Below are 2,500 nucleotides of genomic sequence, written 5' to 3'. Positions count from 1 at the left end.
TCACACACTCCCGGGGATAGGGTCAGACACAGGGTGAGGCTCCCTCCACACCGTCCCGTCACTCACTCCCAGTGACAGGGTCAGACACAGGGTGAGGCTCCCTCCACACTGTCCCGTCACACACTCCCAGTGACAGGGTCAGACACAGGGTGAGGCTCCCTCCACACCGTCCCGTCACACACTCCCAGGGACAGGGTCAGACACAGGGTGAGGCTCCCTCCACACCGTCCCGTCACACACTCCCAGGGACAGGGTCAGACACAGGGTGAGGCTCCCTCCACACCGTCCCGTCACACACTCCCGGGGACAGGATCAGACACAGGGTGAGGCTCCCTCCACACCGTCCCGTCACACACTCCCAGGGACAGGGTCAGACACAGGGTGAGGCTCCCTCCACACCGTCCCGTCACACACTCCCAGGGACAGGGTCAGACACAGGGTGAGGCTCCCTCCACACCGTCCCGTCACAAACTCCCAGGGACAGGGTCAGACACAGGGTGAGGCTCCCTCCACACCGTCCCGTCACACACTCCCAGGGACAGGGTCAGACACAGGGTGAGGCTCCCTCCACACCGTCCCGTCACACACTCCCAGGGACAGGGTCAGACACAGGGTGAGGCTCCCTCCACACCGTCCCGTCACACACTCCCAGGGACAGGGTCAGACACAGGGTGAGGCTCCCTCCACAACGTCACACACTCCCAGGGACAGGGTGAGGCTCCCTCCACACCGTCCCGTCACACACTCCCAGGGACAGGGTCAGACACAGGGTGAGGCTCCCTCCACACCGTCCCGTCACACACTCCCAGGGACAGGGTCAGACACAGGGTGAGGCTCCCTCCACACCGTCCCGTCACACACTCCCAGGGACAGGGTCAGACACAGGGTGAGGCTCCCTCCACACCGTCCCGTCACACACTCCCAGGGACAGGGTCAGACACAGGGTGAGGCTCCCTCCACACCGTCCCGTCACACACTCCCAGGGACAGGGTCAGACACAGGGTGAGGCTCCCTCCACACCGTCCCATCACACACTCCCGGGGACAGGGTCAGTCACAGGGTGAGGCTCCCTCCACACCGTCCCGTCACGCTGTCCCCAGGACAGGGTCAGTCACAGGGTGAGGCTCCCCCCACACCGTCACACACTCACAGGGACAGGGTGAGGCTCCCTCCACACCGTCCCGTCACACACTCCCAGGGACAGGGTCAGACACAGGGTGAGGCTCCCTCCACACCGTCCCGTCACACACTCCCAGGGACAGGGTCAGACACAGGGTGAGGCTCCCTCCACACCGTCCCGTCACACACTCCCAGGGACAGGGTCAGACACAGGGTGAGGCTCCCTCCACACCGTCCCGTCACACACTCCCAGGGACAGGGTCAGACACAGGGTGAGGCTCCCTCCACACCGTCCCATCACACACTCCCGGGGACAGGGTCAGTCACAGGGTGAGGCTCCCTCCACACCGTCCCGTCACACACTCCCAGTGACAGGGTCAGACACAGGGTGAGGCTCCCTCCACACCGTCCCGTCACACACTCCCAGGGACAGGGTCAGACACAGGGTGAGGCTCCCTCCACACCGTCCCGTCACACACTCCCAGGGACAGGGTCAGACACAGGGTGAGGCTCCCTCCACACCGTCCCGTCACACACTCCCGGGGACAGGATCAGACACAGGGTGAGGCTCCCTCCACACCGTCCCGTCACACACTCCCAGGGACAGGGTCAGACACAGGGTGAGGCTCCCTCCACACCGTCCCGTCACACACTCCCAGGGACAGGGTCAGACACAGGGTGAGGCTCCCTCCACACCGTCCCGTCACACACTCCCAGGGACAGGGTCAGACACAGGGTGAGGCTCCCTCCACACCGTCCCGTCACACACTCCCAGGGACAGGGTCAGACACAGGGTGAGGCTCCCTCCACACCGTCCCGTCACACACTCCCGGGGACAGGGTCAGACACAGGGTGAGGCTCCCTCCACACCGTCCCGTCACACACTCCCAGGGACAGGGTCAGACACAGGGTGAGGCTCCCTCCACACCGTCCCGTCACACACTCCCGGGGATAGGGTCAGACACAGGGTGAGGCTCCCTCCACACCGTCCCGTCACTCACTCCCAGTGACAGGGTCAGACACAGGGTGAGGCTCCCTCCACACTGTCCCGTCACACACTCCCAGTGACAGGGTCAGACACAGGGTGAGGCTCCCTCCACACCGTCCCGTCACACACTCCCAGGGACAGGGTCAGACACAGGGTGAGGCTCCCTCCACACCGTCCCGTCACACACTCCCAGGGACAGGGTCAGACACAGGGTGAGGCTCCCTCCACACCGTCCCGTCACACACTCCCGGGGACAGGATCAGACACAGGGTGAGGCTCCCTCCACACCGTCCCGTCACACACTCCCAGGGACAGGGTCAGACACAGGGTGAGGCTCCCTCCACACCGTCCCGTCACACACTCCCAGGGACAGGGTCAGACACAGGGTGAGGC

The 2,500-nt window shown here is 65.2% G+C and overlaps 1 protein-coding gene across 1 annotated transcript in view; it reads right to left on the bottom strand.

Moving 5' to 3' along the window:
* LOC132381684 (uncharacterized) overlaps positions 1-2,500 on the bottom strand; it is a 34,234-nt gene that overhangs the window by 3,557 nt on the left and 28,177 nt on the right. The gene's annotated exons all lie outside the window — the stretch shown is intronic.

The sequence above is a fragment of the Hypanus sabinus genome, chromosome 26 (genome assembly GCF_030144855.1).
Source record: "Hypanus sabinus isolate sHypSab1 chromosome 26, sHypSab1.hap1, whole genome shotgun sequence".
Lineage (NCBI taxonomy): Eukaryota > Metazoa > Chordata > Chondrichthyes > Myliobatiformes > Dasyatidae > Hypanus > Hypanus sabinus.
Note: the sequence above shows the minus strand (reverse complement) of the source record. Positions and strands in the feature narration are given on the sequence as shown.